Below are 15,673 nucleotides of genomic sequence, written 5' to 3'. Positions count from 1 at the left end.
ACAAAAAAAAGATTTGAGTACACTTCAGGAAGGTATATGGTTTATCCTGTGATTTCATGTGTCCCAGTCTGAGAACTCCAACATAGTTTATCCGTTCACTCAAAAAATACTTAGGTCCTGTGGTAAGTGCTGAGAAAACATTAATTAACAAGACAGATGTGGATCCTGCCTTGGTGGAGCTCATGGTCCAGTGGGACATAATGGAAAGAAGCCATACTGAACAGAAGGCACAAAGAAACACTAGACTGAGGATCTCAAGTGTATTCCACAACCTAGGGACCCCTTAGGCAAGTTGTTTAACCTCTCTAGACTTGTTTCCTTGTCTATTAATTGGGAAAGTTTAATTAGGCAGTTGCTGCTGAAAAGTCACTCCCAGCTCCAAATTCTACTAGTATCACAAGAACTTAGCCCAATACGCTTTTCAAGTTCCTAACACTTATTAGCTTCCTCCCTTTATCTAGGAAATCATGATCAGTTGTCATGGAAATTACCATGGTTCTCCACATACTGGATGATGATGTTACAGTAATTACAAGAAGCCAAAGGGAACAGGCAGCAAGAACAGTCAATTATTCAGAAAGCCACCTACTTTCAACACACAGGAGCTGCTCTCACTGCAGCTAGGGGGAAAAAAAGACCAGTTACTAACTTAACTTATAAGTAAAACAGTTTTGATTTATATTAGATGTTGTGGTTTCTTCCATGAGACGGCAGACTTCACCCCAGCCTGTGAGTTGTTAGATGCAAAAAATGCCAATTTTACAAGGACAAGGTTCACTGAGACTTGACTACTTTGCTGTCCTTATGAAGTCCTAAGACAAGCCAGGAGACAGACTTTCTAGGCAACAGAGGCACCAAAAGTTCCTGGTAAAATAAGATAATTCATCTAGTCCCAAGGACTAAGAGCACTGTAACTGGGTTAAGTCCCTTCAATATTAGAGTTCCATCTAGTGCCGAGTTGGCCCCGAGGGACCAAGCAGGTAGCAAAAATAAGTACAGCTGACCAAGTGTTTCAAAGAAAGAAGTGCTAGCCTGGTGATAAATGGCAACAGACACTGGGCTTGGGTAGCAAAGAAACAACAGGAAATGGTGTGGGCTTTGACAAACTTGAGAATAAATATGTTCTATCTAGAACAGTCAGCCAATAAGGAAGTAGCATGTGGAATGAGGGAGAGAAATGAAAAACATGATTCTGTAAACTCAAGCATTTTGCCAAATTGGCCTGGTGCCAATTATGATACGAAGAGTCCCTGGTGCCAGGCTCAAGGAGTGAAGGCTGTAGAATAACTGGGGACTATTCCCACTCCTGTGAATAGGAAAATGCTCATGGTCAGTATCAGGATCCAGCCCCTTCTTCTTCCTCAAAAATCCTACTCCCGGGCTTCCCTGGTGGCGCAGTGGTTGGGGGTCCACCTGCCGATGCAGGGGACGCAGGTTCGTGCCCCAGTCCGGGAGGATCCCACATGCCACGGAGCGGCTGGGCCCGTGAGCCATGGCCGCTGAGCCTGCGTGTCCGGAGCCTGTGCTCCGCAACGGGAGAGGCCACAGCAGTGAGAGGCCCACGTACCGCAAAAAAAAAAAAAAAAAAAAAAAAATCCTACTCCCTCTTCAGGAGAAATCACTCACCCTCACAGCCCACATGCCCAGGCCTCTGATCTCATACATAGTATCTCCACTGAAAACCCTAATGTTCCCAGGCTGGGGTCCAACTCAAAATAAATACAGTTCAGGCTAGACACAATCCAAGACCTGCCAGTCTGCAATCTCTGATCCAGAGCGTAAGATCCTCTGAAAAGATCTGGAACAGAAAGGACTTAGGAGTCCCTTAAGTACTCTTTAACTTTGGTCAGAGGAATTGCTTTTCCAAGGAGCTATCCAGGGTCCTGGATCACTTGGCTCCTGAGCTTTAGAATCCATGATTTCACAGCCTTCTCCTCTGGCTTGATCCACTGTCAAAGTATTTTTTTTAAAGACTCTAAAAAGATATTAGGTAACTATTATATGCAAGGCACTCCAGTGATACAAATGCCCTAAACTTTACTTCTCCTGACTTTTGACTTCACTACCTATATCAGTTGTACATCAACCTGGACCCCAATGCCACCTGTCTGCCACCCAAATTACTACAGACCGAAAACACTGCTCTGCTTGACTCTATTCCTATATAACACATTCATTTTAATGGCTTGGTTAGCCAATAACATGAAGGTTCAGAAATAAGATGAAGGTATCTCAAAAGGATACCTTTAAGAGTCTTCTCCCTGGACTCCACAACTAAAAGTTCCTTTGCAAAACAGCACAATTGCCCCATTACGGTCGGATGTTCTTGGGAGTAAACAGTACAATGCTAAATGTATGCACTCCCCTGGATCAAGATGGCATTCCCCATGCTTCACTCCATCATTATTCTACCATCTCCAGATTCCATTTCCATAAAAGCAATAATACCTTTGCCAAATAGAAAAGAAAAAAGACTAGCTGCCCTTGAAATAGCAACTCAATCCAAGGAGGGAAGGTTTATTGCTGGAAAAACTTTTCTTATTTATCAGATCCCTCAAGCTGGATTTATGAGCAGGGAGAACACAACAAAAATGGTTTTTAGGAAAAGGCAACTGGCAGCAGAGAGGGGCATGGCTTGAGAGAGGGCAAGACAGGATGTAGGGAGGTTAGTTAGGAATCCTATGGGGGATTAAGGATCCTATAGCCCCGCAATGGCCAAAATAGGCTCCATGTCTGAAACAGGGTATGGTCCTCAGTCCCTGGCTGACTACGTGCTCCTTGAAAACAGTCTTATTCATATGAGTATCACCCACAGCATCTAGTATCATGCCATCAAATGGTGGGCACTAAAATGGTCACAAGGACACAGAACACTACTTCTGTAAGAGCTCTCAATGCACACAAAGAAACTAAGGCCCAGAGAACTGAAAATGATTTGCTTAAGCTCACAGATTGGATGAACGGTGAAAAGAAAAGAGCATAGGTTTTGAAGGCAAGAAGGTCTGTTCAAATCCAAGGTTGCTGTGAGGCCCTGGGCAAGTTACCCAACCTTTCTCAGTCTGTTTTCTCGTCTGCAAAATAAGAGTACCTATTTTTGTAGGGCTGCTATGAGGATTAAGAGATACTGACCTCTAGATACAACCACAAATCTACAGGAAACACAGAGGACAGAGAAACATATTAAACAAACCACAGATCTGCAATGAGCAAATTTCTACAGGAAAAACAATCCAACTCCTTCAACAAATAAAAGGGGAAAAAGATGAACTTATAATTAAAAAAGACTTAAAAGACATAACAACCAATTACAATGTATGGACCTTATGTAAATCCTAAGTCAAACTGTAAAAATAAGATTGTGCCATTTATAAGACAATGGGAAATTCGAACACAATCTGGATTTTGATGGTATTAAGGAATTGTTAAATTTTATTATGTGATAATGGTTGTTTTTTTAAAAATCAACTTTCAGAAATATATTGTGGGACTTCCCTGGTGGCGCAGTGGTTAAGAATCCGCCTGCCAATGCAGGGGACACGGGTTCGAGCCCTGGTCCAGGAAGATCCCACATGCTACGGAGCAACTGAGCCCGTGTACCACAACTACTGCGCCTGCGCTCTAGAGCCTGCGAGCCACAAGTACCAAGCCCGCATGCCACAACTACTGAAGCCCACATGCTAGAACCCATGCTCCACAACAAGAGAAGCCACCACAATGAGAAGTCCGCACACCACAATGAAGAGAAGCCCCCGCTCGCTGCACAGCAGCAAAGACCCAACACAGCCAAAATATAAATAAATAAATAATTTAAAAAATACACTGTGAAAGCTTTTTAACAAAAGAAGTGTCTAGAGCGGCGATGGTTGCACAATGATGTGAACATACTGAATGCCACTGAACTATATAACTAAAATGGTAACTTTTATATTACATATACTTTACGACAATAAAAAGTTTAAAAATTAAAAAAATACATTGTGAAATACTTAAGGACAAAATATCATACCCACGTTTCAAAGCACAGGATGAGAAGTATGTAAGGGTATAAATGAAATAAGATTGACCATGAATAGATAACTACTGAAGCTGAATGATGGGTACATCATGCTTCATTAACCTATTCTGTCTACTTTGTATATGTTTGAAATTTTCCATATTAAAAAAGATTTGGTTAGGTTTAAATCCTGGCAACTCCATTTACTAGCAGCGTGACTATGGGCATATTTCTTAACCTACTGGTATCTCAGTTTCTTACCTATATGATGTGGAACAACAGAACCTACTTTTTACGGTTGAGGTAAGAATGATTTTTAATATATACTTAGGTATATTATATTTAAATTATATACAATATATATACAATATATACAAATTATATACAATATTTACAATTGTATATGTATACATAACATATACAATATGTTGAAACTTTATATGAAATGTCTGTCTTATACATTAATTTTACATATAAGATATGCCTTAAGATTATATATAAATTTATATTATAAAGGTTACACACACACACACACACACACACACACACACACACACACACAAAGGGCTCTCAGCACATAGTAACCGTCAGTAAATATCAGCTCTATTAGTATGAACACAAGGCACCAATGCTATCTCAACACAGTGGGCACCCAAGTCATGGCAGCTTTTTTTTTCTTGGCTGCATTGGGTCTTTGTTGCTGCGTGCAGGCTTCCTCTAGTTGTGATGAGCGGGGGTTCCTCATTGTGGTGGCTTCTCTTGTCGCGGAACACAGGCTCTAGGCACATGGGCTTCAGTAGTTGTGGCACACAGGCTCAGTAGTTGTGGCTTGCGAGCTCTAGAGCGTAGGCTCAGTAGTTGTGGCACATGGACTTAGTTGCTCCGCAGCATGTGGGATTCTCCCGGACCAGGGCTTGAACCCGTGTCCCCTGCATTGGCAAGCGGATTCTTAACCACTGCGCCATCAGGGAAGTCCCATGGCAGCTATTATTAATATAAATGGCAGAGTTAGGTCTAGAACCCAGGTCAGATTTTTAATCAAGTACTTGACAAGTCTCCTTGACAGAAGGCCTAGATACCCTCTGGTCAATGTCCCCACTGGCAGCTCTAACACCCCCAGTGTCCCCTGACAAATACCCCAGGACCTAACACAGGTTCAGGAGCTGACTAATGTTTAACATGCCTCTGTGGGAGCAGGCAGGGCCACCCTGTTTCCCAAAAACAGGTAATTTAAGGTACATGTTCTAGTATTTGCTGACAGAACAAAGAAGAAAGACTCTAAGACATGATCAGTGTTCACACCAGCCTTCAAAGTGATTTGGTAAAACTACAGAAAATAAACACCCAGCTAGGGTCTACCAGGCAGGATAAAAGCTGACAAAGAAATGGTAATTTTTCCAAGCAAATATACAAGTAATAGGTGAGTGCTGAGAGACTAAGTTCTTTAGGTCCTGGCGTTCCCCTTCCTCCCCCTCCATTTTAAGAGAAGACAAACTCTCTTTCGACATACTTCAAGTATGACTGTTTGCTGGATTAATTTCTTCCCCGAAATGATGTAATTATAGGCAAAGGGGTCATTCTCATCCTATCAATTTAAATACAAATTGGCTTGAGTACATTATTACCTTTTCCACCTGCTCCAGGAGACTATGAGAAGGTATCACCAACCCCCAAATTATGGAACATGTCCTCCCCACTCTGCTCATTAGCTGGAATATGGATGCCGCTTGATCTAGTTGCTCATCTGTGTTTCCGCTCAAGTTGTTCCCGTTGCACAGAATGTCCTCTCTCCATCTCTGGAGCCTAAATCTCCTGTGATCATACTTTCTGGAAACAAAGTGGGAGGAGAGAGAAGCACTGCAACTGAGAAAAGACATCCGGGCGCTGCTTCTGGGTAGTCTGTGAGATTTGGCCAAGACATAAAAATATTGGTGTTTCATAATTTATAAGCACAGCAAGACAGAATATTAGACATTGGGATGGTCCTAGATAATACATGGTCCCTGTCCTTATCCTACAAGGCCCAGCTCAAATGCTCAGTCCTCCATAGATGTTCCCTGGGCACCACACACCCACAAATGAAGCAATCTCTCCCTCCTCTGAACTTACCAATCACTTTACCCCTGTATGGTACCACCTGAGAGTTCCTATCGTGGTTCTTACAATTCACTTCTCTAACTACACTCCAACAAGAATGACATAAAATAAACAGATAATGCTAACTGTTGACAAGGACATGGAGCAAAAGGAATTCTCTCATACATAGCTGATGAGAGTTTGATCTGGTATGCTTCTGAAAACTGTTTGTCAATAACTACTAAACCTAAAACACTCACTGCTGCCCCTTAACAGTTCTGCCTATAGTCCTTTGCTCCATCATTGCCTCTGTCTAAATGCTTCTAGCATTCTTTCTCCCAATCCCAAGACTGGTCCAGACCACTCTTCCTGATCACCCCAGCCCAAAGAGATCTCCCCTTCTATAGAAAACTCTGCTATTTACCTATTACCTCTGACAAATGACTCATGAATTCTTCACATATAAATTGCATCATCTGGTTTTATAATGCACTTTTAGTAACATCTAACTTGCTCTTCACAATAACACTGTGAGGAAGGCAAGATACAGATTATTAACCCCATTTTATAGATGAGAATATGGAGGTTCAGAGAGGGGAAAATGACTTATTCCAGTTTTCCTGGCCAAATTAGTTCCAGGGAACAAGAGTAAGACCTTAGTCTTCCAACCAAGCTCTCTACACCAAACTGCCTTATTATCAGCTACAACTTCATGATTACCTTGTCTCCCCAAAGAGACCACAGGTTCCCTGAAGACAAGAGTATGCTTTACACATTTTCATCCCTCACAGCACCAAGGGAGGACTCAGTGGGCTCCATACAGTTTGGCCAAATTGATCTCAATATTGTCCCCAACCTTTGAGGACGAACACAGGCGTATTTCCTCTTCTTCTAGACCTCCCAGGCAATGCGAAATTGTTGGAAAAAATCATGAGCACAACACAGCATCCCAAATAACACTTTTTTTTTGAGAATAGGGACAAGGGAAGAGGAAGAGCCCTTCAAGACAGGGTAACCTCAATGTTCCCTCCATTTCCTAGGGCTCCATGCTGCAAAGCATTCAAAGAAGGCTGGCAGAGATAGCAGCAATGGGCTTCAAGAACCACAGTTTAGTCACAATTAGTAAGTCAAAAACTGATCAAATGGGAAATCCCCGGCGGTCCAGTGGCTAGGACTCCATGCTCTCACTGCTGAGGGCCTGGGTTCAATAACTGCTCGGGAACTAAGATCCCACAGGCTGTGCAGCATAGTCAAAAAAATGCCAGAAACCACACCTCAAATAATTCCATTTGCAAGCAAAATAGCTATTTTATTTCAAAACTGAGTATAAAATTTAGTTCAATATGAAACAATTTTCTTCATTCCTAAATAAGAAGCTAGACAATATCAACTCTTTCTGGAAACCAGCCAAAGAACTGATGTAAGAATAGGGAAAGCACTAGGCAGATGTCTGGACACCCAAACCTGAAGGACAATGCTGTCCCCTACCCTAAGGTTCTTGACTTTACACACTGGCTGCTGGACACGTCAGCAATAGAGAAGAAAATCTAGATAACAGGCAGAAGAAAGGAAGAGAAGGAGGGAAGGCCAAAACCAAATTGGAACACTGGAAGTCAGATACTCAAATAGGTCTCCTTGCCTAGTGATACATCCTTCAATTCTGCTATTTCCAGTCTGAACCCTCAACCAAAACATACAGGCCAAGGAAGCACGGGTAAGAATAAGCTAGGACCTGCTATACTTATCTGTCTCTCTCTCCAGACTGAATGTAATCTGAGGGCAGGAATCATGTATTGTTTGGTTTGTATGTTCTCCATAGGGAGAACACATAGTAGGTACTCCAAATTCCTAGAACAAATGGTTGAACTTAGGGATGGAAAGCAGTTGGACTTCCAAGCATAACCTTACTACAGCAGCTAGGTAACCTACTTAGCATGGTAACTCTACCTAACACCCTAATTTTAGTTAACTTTAATTGGTGTGAAAAATCAATTTAGGGTGAGTCTTTAAGGTATGAAGAAAAGTTATTCTTGTGTTCAACTGATTCAGGCACAGCTATCATTATATTGAGAGCACCATTCCTCAGTGCCAGCTTACAACTATCTGGAAGAACAAAGTCCCAAAGCCTTAACACGGTCTGTGTAAGCAGCAAACAACATTTGACTTCTCAGTGTAGCATGATCATACCTTCCAGAAAGGAAACCCAGACCCAGAGAAATAATGAGTTATGGAAATGATTCTTTTAAATCTACTGCTCAGCTTGCTTTCACTAGCACAAAGAATTACAAAGGAAACTAGACAAACAGATCAACAGACACCATGCAAACACTACCGTTAACTAGGCTTAGTGAAATCCTTAATAAAACAAACAAACAGGAGATAGCTAAATACCAGATAAATGCCTCTGGAATGAAGAAAACCTGGCCAACAATAGGTTGACCAGGTTGTAAATCTGACCTTGTAAATGAGAATACTTACTTGGAATAAGGCAATGATTCTTACCTTGACAAATAAACAGAACTCTTCAGTCTCTACAGATGGCATTTCAAGGGCCAGGTAACCACAGCAGAGTATCTACCTCATAAAGCCAAAGCTCTAAGGAAATGCAAATTTCTGGTCTAGTGTTTTTCCAGTCCTAGTGGTGTTTGGGAATCTTATAGTGTTTTTTTTTTTTTCCTTTTATCCTATGATTTTAAACAGTTTGCTACATATTTAAATATAACTTTTTAGTCTTGGACTCCAAGTTTGTCCCATGGGACAACAGCTCCACGTTTATAATGGAACTCAGTAGACAATTTGGTAAATTCATCTCACAAGCAATTTTTCAGCAATCTGTCCACTCTAAAAAGCAATATCCATCTCTTTATATACTGAAAGGTATCTGCGAACCCAGAATTTAACCCTGTGAGATACTCTCAATACTCTAACAAAGCCCCTTCTTCTTCCAGAAATGAATTCTCAAGCCACTCCCATAAAACCAGACATCAGCCCAACCCCCTTGTTTTACAGACAGGAAGACTGAGATCCCAGGGAGTATTAGGTAATTACAATTAACATGAGTTTGGCAAGCATCAAAGGCCCACTGAATGCTATTCCCCCACCAGTGGAACTGCACTGGGTATGTTGGGAGGATGGCCAGATTGGCACTTTAGTCAGTGGAGCACTCCCAATACATATGTCTGAGCCTAAGAAAACCTGAGTATTCAACCAAAAACTCCCAACCCCTACCCCAGCATGGAGAGCAGGGGGCAGTAGGCAGCCTGAACAGCTCGTTGGGGATGTAGACCAGAACCCAGAGATAATATCCCAACCTTCCTCCCCTCCTCCCAGGAGGCACAGCAGATTTATTCATATGGAGGCCATTATGAAGTGACAGAAAGACTGAGGAAAAAAGAAGGGCTGTAGAAACAGCCAGAAGACATAACTAGCAATACTTGGGCAGATGCCTGTCTCTAGTTATTCAATAATTATTCCTCATTAGAGAGGAACTTCCAATCCTTTTTCTGTACCCAGGGCTCACCCTTTGGCCCCCTGATTATTTTATGAAGCAACAGGGCCAGAGAAGGAAAGGGGCTTGGCCAAGCCCATACACTGAATTATTAGTAGCAGGGACCAGACCAACTATCCTCAGGCTCATGACTAGGCTCCCAGTTTATCCTACTGCCCCTTTCTCTCTAGTCCTGAGAGTCTGTGAGCTGCATCCATCATGGGTCTGAAACTTTCCTTACAGTACCCAGGGGTCAGTTGTAGGACAGCAAGCTAACATTACTACTGCCATCATCTCTCCTCCAGTTGTACATTTTATACATAAAGCTAAAACTGAATAAAACTAGGTTTTTAACAGACACTCATGTGAAAACCCTATCTCCACCCCGACATCCCTACTACTGCCTAAGGAAGAAAGGGGAGGAAGAGGAAGCGGGAGGGAAAAGAAAGGAAGAAAATACCTCTCCAAGAGATATACTGTCTGAACCATCATCTAGAATCATAAAATGTTATTGCTAGAAGGGACCCTGGGGGTCATCTAGTCATTATTTTTCATCATTATTCAAATGAATAAACCTGGCCCTTTGAGTAGGTGTAGACTTTTGCCACCTGAGGAAAAGACTGGCACACAGAGCAGAGTCTCCTGACTCCTGCCCATAATAAGAATCCTTCTTAGTCCCTCCCCATCGTGTCCCACCCCACTCTCTCCCCTCCACTACAGTATCTAAGCTGAGATCTGCTGCCCTTTTGAATGCAAGCTTCTCAAGCTATGTTTTATTCATCTTTGCTTTCTCAGTGCCTAGCAGAGTAAGCAGAGGTGAATTACAGAGGGACACTAGCACATGGGGAGAGCAATGCCAAAGAATGTTGTCTGGAGAAAACATAAGCTTTCCTTGACTTTAACATAAGCAGTCTTCAGAGCTGTGCAAGGTCTGGAATGTCTAGGTTCTAATTATTTCCTCCTTTCCAAAACTAGTGTCTACAACAGTTTAGCCAGGGATAGTTATCAAATTTGCTGTGCCATACTCTCCCTCACCCCTGTTTCCCCTCTCCTCCCCTTGGAGAACTATGATCAATAACTGGATGAAGGTAAATGAAAGCAGATGTAATAAGACCCTGCATGAGAAATCTTCCCCCCACCTTCTCCTGTGTCCTCACCTCAATAAACTGCATCCCCATCTATACAACTGCACCAGGTAGAAATCTAGAAGTGTTCCTTGATTTCTTCCTTACCCTCCACGCCAACAATCTTTGATAGTGTCTCACAACTTAATTCCATCTTCTTTTCTACACACACACACACACACACACCCTTCATTGGAAACACCATCACCTCTTGCCTGCATTACTGCAAAAGCCTCCTAACTGGTCTCTTTGCCCATGGTGTTCTAGCCCTCCAATCCACTCCCCAAAGAGCCACTGATATCCTTCTAAAATGCATACAGGATCATGGTCCCCTCACCAAAATGAAGTCCAAACTCTTCAACCTGGGCAATAAGGGCCTTTCATGACTTGGCCTCTGCTCTGCCCACCTTGCCAGTCTCATCTTTTGCTACATCACCCATCTCATGCTTCATGCTCCACCCAGAAATCTTAAGAAACTTACTTAACCCCTCTGGGTTTGCTCCCTCACCTACAGAATGGGAATTATAACAGTATGTACCCCTCAAGATGGTTATGGAAAGAAATGAGTTAACACACATTAAATGCTTAAAATGGCATCTGGTAGATATAGTAAATGGCCAAAAGTCTCACCTATTACCACCACCATCTCTAGACTTGCTATTCCCTTCTGCCTAGAACAGTCTTACCTGTCTCCTCCTCAGATCCCCAAATCTCTTCTTTTCCTAGCTTAGTCTTTTCTCTGAGGTCTAGGCCTAGCCAATTTCTCCAATGAACCACCCCACCCTGACCCTCCAAGGCTGGGTTAGTTCCATTCCTCCGTGCTCTCATGGTGCTTGTTCCTGTCACAACACTTCCCACACTGCCTGTTTCCTTGCCTGTCTTTCCCCTGAGACACCCAAATTTCCAAGCTTAGTACAGTGCGGAGCAGATGTTTAATAACTGTTCTGTAAATGGAAAATTTTCCAATAATGAGGTGCCCAATGAAACAGAATCTCAACGGGTAGCCTATTCAAATGTTGGCTGGGTGGCTGGCTGGTCTACATGATTTTAAGTCCCTCAACTACAAGATTCTATCCAATAAACATTTCAATACACTCTGACCTTATTATCACACTCAGGGGTTTAAACTTTAATATGTAGGCAATGTTGGGCCATCAGATTTTTAAGGAAAGTGCAACATACTCAGATCTGTGTTTGTTGCCCTATTATCCATCTCTGGAACACCTCCCATCCCAACCCCCTGCTGGCATCATGACAAAATTCCAACTACACTTCACAAACATAAACACCACATCCCACCACCACACCACCCAAAACACACAAAGACACAGAAGTAGTCAAAACAAAGGGAATTTTGAAAGACTAAATGCAGCATTTAATCCCATCTTAACTACCTGCAAGCAATGAGGAGCCATAAATACCCTCTAGGAACCCAAAAGCTAATCGCTCTTGTGTGCCTTAATGGAAAGAGGAGGGCACAAAGAGGGAGCATTTCATAAAGATAATCCATTTAATCATCCTGAGTAGTTCTGATCCAAGCTGCTGTCACAGCACTGCTATTGTTGATCACTACAGTCCCATATGCCCAGGACAGCCAGAAAGGAAGATGCAAACAAAGCAAGGGTGGGGAGTCCTCTGAGTTCTATTTCAAGAGCAGGAGTTCCCTTTGGAAGATACAGAAGGGGCAAAGGTGAGGGCGGGGGGGAGGCTTAACCAGAGTGGTACAGCCAGGCCTAGATTCTTGCTCTGGAGCTGCATGCCACACCTTACTGCAGATGAGAACTAATAATCATTTTGCATTTTCAGAGCACCTAGGGCTTAAGGGAGGCACTAAGAGTACCAGCTTTGCCAGTCACAAAAGGACAAATATTGTATGATTCCATTTACATGAAGTACCTAGAGTAGTCAAATTCACAAGGACAGAAAATAGAATGATGATTGCCAGGAAGGAGAGGAGAGGAAGTGTTTATACAGAGTTTCAGCTGAGGAAGATGAAAAAGTTCTAGACACGGATGGTACTGATGGTTGCACAACAATGTGAATATATTTAACGCCACAGAACTGTACATTTAAAAATAGTTAAAATAGTAAATTTTATCTTACATGTATTTTTACAAAAAAATAAATTAAAAGCATACCAGCTTTAAAGTTATATTGTCTGCAGTTATCAATTACATGATCCTGAGCAAGTCATGTAACCTCTCTAATCCTGTTTCTTCTTCTGCAAAAGGAATTTAATAATATACCTAATTCATACAGTAGCTCTGAGGACTAAATGAGATACTCCATAGAAAGTCCTTAATCCAGTGACTGGTACATGGAAAGTACTTAATAAATGTTAGCCTACTACTACAATGCACTTTCATAGCCAGTTTTTCATAGTCCCCACCCAACCCTGTGATAGTTTACAGATAAGGAAACTGAGGCTCAGAGAGCCACAATGAGTGACTGAGTTCATGATGCCACATCAAATCAAATCCTTTGTCCATGAGAGATGCCCTGTACTCACCACTTGTTAATCCGGTGATCTAAGTAAGGCAAGTGCCCTAACCTTGCTATGTCTTAATTCTCAATTAGAGTTGTAAAAAGGAGATATAAACCAAACTCTGAGAGCTCCCTCACAGAACTGGATGAGAAATGAAATCAGGTAACAGTTATAAAAGAAAACTATAAACCATAAATAAAGTACTATAAAATAACAGTGGTGACTTATGAGAACTGGTACTCCTGTGCACAAAACCTGGCCTCCTTTTAATGCTGGGACTAAACAACTTCTTTGTGATTTCAAGTTACTTGGGATTCTTGGTCTTCAGACCTGAATAAGTAGCTTAGTGCCCTTTCAAAAGGTGGCAGAGTACAGTAGAAATAAAAATATTACTGCACTGTAAGTCAGAAGACTGGAATTCCAGTTGTGATTCTGTCACTAAAGCAGTCTGTGAATTTAGACAACTTACTTCCCCCTTCCAAGATTCAGTTAACAGGAAAGAGGGAAAAGGCAGATAAAAAAAGTTAGACCAGATATGACCCCTTCCAGGTCCTACATACCACTACTTTTAAATCCAGAATCTTGGAAAGGGGAGAGTACAGCAGACCTCCAGACTCCAAAGAACTAAAGCACACATCAGGAGACATGGCAAGAGCTGGCCTAGGAACTCCCCTGCCTGATCTTTAGACACCAGGGATCAAACACACTGGAAAACTAGAACACTTACCAAAGTTAATTTTAGTTCACTTCTACCCCTCTGGGCCTTATCTGAAAATAAGAGAAATAAATCTCTATTTGAAGGCAGGGAGTTGAAGCAATTGACTTGAACCACTTTCTGCTCCCCCTCCCCCAACCAGGAGCTATAAATCTAAACCCTATAGAGAACAAGCAAGGTTTGGTGGGAGGAACAAGCCACAAAAAACAAAAAACGGATGAACCTCACTGCTTTAAACGACTTACACCTTCCCTGAGCCAAAACCCCAGGGAACTTCAGTTGTGCTTGAGATGTGGAGTCCTCTGCATCCATCAGCTTCTAACGGGCAAGGAATCAGGGAGAACGGAGTTAGTCAGGTATCCCAACTAACGATGTGACTCAAAATCGGTTCTGCACTAAGAGATTACACAAGTTCACACTAAGAAATAAATAACAGGTACCAGCACCACGGCTTCACACTTCTGTGGCTCCTACCTGTGATTTAGAACACATTACTTAACCTCTCTGCGCCTTGATTGCTGCTTTTGTAAATGGGGATAACCTCAGAAGGCCGTCGTGAGCATTCTATGAAATAAGGCTTGCGAAGTTCCTGAGTCAAGTCCATTAAATGTTACCTGTTGGTATTAAACACTTCTCGCACACATTAGTTTCCTCCCTGAATCCACAAACACCCTGCGAGGCGACATTCTTTCTCCCTGTTCACTGAATGGCAAACTGAGGCTCGGCGGCGAAAAGGCTGCGTGAAGCGCGGAACACGGCCCCAGCTCGAGGGCCTGCTGTTGTTCCTCTATGAGCCCAAGGTGTGCAACAAGCCCAGGACCGGGAAAGGGGGGCCGAGGAGGCGCTCAGGCCAGTAGGGAGCGAGGCGGGACCAGTTTTGATCGCCTCCGGGAACCCGCAGACCCAGCCCGAGAGGGAGAGCCGGAAGAAACCCGGGGCCGAGGCCAGAGCCGGGACCCGGCCCGCCCGAGGCCTCCCCAGCGCGGCCTCCGCTCCCCCCTCCTCCCCTCGCCGGGCGGGGCGGGGCGCGAACACAAAAGACTCCAACTTCCGAGCGGGCGCGGGCCCACCCCGCCAACTCCCGGCCCAGGTCCGACGCGCGGGGAGGAGGCGGGCAAGGAACGCCAGGGCTGCCGGGACCCAGGGCGGCAGGCCCGGGTGGAGAGAAGGTGCGGGGGCAGGGTGCCGGGAGTTACTCCGGCTCCCGGGACTCCCCGAACGGCCGAAAAAAAGAGTTTCTAAAAATAGGCAGCGACCGGCGCGAAGAAGTGGGTGACCGAAAAGGAACAAGGAGCACCCCCTCCCCACACCTTTAAGGAGACGCCCGCGGCCCCCACTCACCCGCCCTGAGAGGTCTGGAGGAAGCCGCGCGGCGCGGAAGGAGGCGGTGCCGCCGCACTCGGGGGCGGAAGGGAGGGAGCGAGGGAGGGAGGAAGAAGGCGGCCCCGGCCGCAGCGTGAGGAACTGAATACACGCGCGGGAGTCGCTGCCGCCGCTACCGCCCCCTCAGCTTCTCGCTGCTCTGCCCACCCTGCGCCGAGCTGCTCGCGCACCCCGCCGCACTGACAGCGGCGCGAGCCCCGCAGTCGCCAGTCCTTCCTTTGGCCGGCACCACTGAGGCGTGCCGGGGTGGGGGTGTCCGGAGCGGCTTCCCTCAACTCGGCCCCGCCCGCCACTCCGGCCCTGGCCCCGCCACCCCCCGCCCCCGCCTCTGTCTCCAGAGACGGGCCTGGCGACTCAAGCGCGAGGAGTCCGCAGCCCCGCCGTGACACAGCCCGGCCCCCGAGGCGCA

The 15,673-nt window shown here is 44.3% G+C and overlaps 1 protein-coding gene across 4 annotated transcripts in view; it reads right to left on the bottom strand.

Moving 5' to 3' along the window:
• Positions 1 to 15,463, bottom strand: part of RALY (RALY heterogeneous nuclear ribonucleoprotein) — a 79,581-nt gene extending 64,118 nt beyond the window's left edge. For 3 of the 4 annotated variants that reach the window (XM_082857573.1, XM_082857571.1, XM_082857574.1), the window contains exon 1: positions 15,223 to 15,463. The gene's annotated coding sequence lies outside the window, so the exon portion shown is untranslated. Of the gene's footprint in view, positions 1 to 14,126; positions 14,200 to 15,222 lie in introns of all 4 variants that reach the window. The other variant, XM_082857572.1, reaches the window with a different exon arrangement.
• Positions 15,464 to 15,673: the final 210 nt, after the last annotated feature.

This window comes from Leucopleurus acutus (genome assembly GCF_964270905.1).
Source record: "Leucopleurus acutus genome assembly, chromosome: 16".
NCBI classification, from domain to species: Eukaryota; Metazoa; Chordata; class Mammalia; order Artiodactyla; family Delphinidae; genus Leucopleurus; species Leucopleurus acutus.
This window is presented reverse-complemented; position numbering and strand designations above follow the sequence as displayed.